A 723-nucleotide genomic window follows, 5' to 3' on the forward strand; every position below is an offset into this window, starting at 1 on the left:
TCCTTTAATCCTATTGGTCCATAGAAACAAACCCTTCAATTCTACTGGTTGATGATATTTGACACTTCAATCCTATTGGTGCATAAAATAAACCCCTCAGCCCTATTGGTCAATAGGGCGGTGTAGTTTACTCCTATTGGTGCATAAAAACAGACCACCAACTCTATTGGTCTATAAACGTAGACGGCCAACACTAATACCTCAAAAAAAATTTCTTTGTTCCTATTGGGCCATAAAAATAGTCTCCTCAATCCTATTGGTCTATAAACATAGATCTCTAATCCTATTGGTCCCTAAGGATACAGCTCCCTTACTCCTATTGGTTAATAAAATGGACCCTCAATATCATTGGTAGATCACCATAGCCCCGCCCTTAAACTGTCAAAACCTCGAACGTAGACTTTGCGACTTTTTTACAGTTTACGGCGGTGCCGGTGAGTGGCTGCTGGGGCCTGGTGAGAGCGGAGCTGGCGCTGACCTTAGAGCCTGCGGCCGGGATTCGGGTTTCCGAGACCGGGGGAATGTGAGAGGCCGCCCCGGGGGCAGTGAAGAAGACAGTGGGCAATGATCGCGGGTTAACGGGGCAAGAAGGAGATCGGCTGCTCGAGGAGCTTCCTGAGGCCCAGCCTGAAGGAAGGAGGCAGGGCGGCGGCGGCCCCAATCCACATCACTCCCTCACACCCACACCTACATCCTCCCCTTCTCCATCCTCTTCCTACCCCC

The sequence above is a fragment of the Rhincodon typus genome, unplaced genomic scaffold (assembly GCF_021869965.1).
Source record: "Rhincodon typus isolate 14 unplaced genomic scaffold, sRhiTyp1.1 hic_rhity00001788, whole genome shotgun sequence".
NCBI classification, from domain to species: Eukaryota; Metazoa; Chordata; class Chondrichthyes; order Orectolobiformes; family Rhincodontidae; genus Rhincodon; species Rhincodon typus.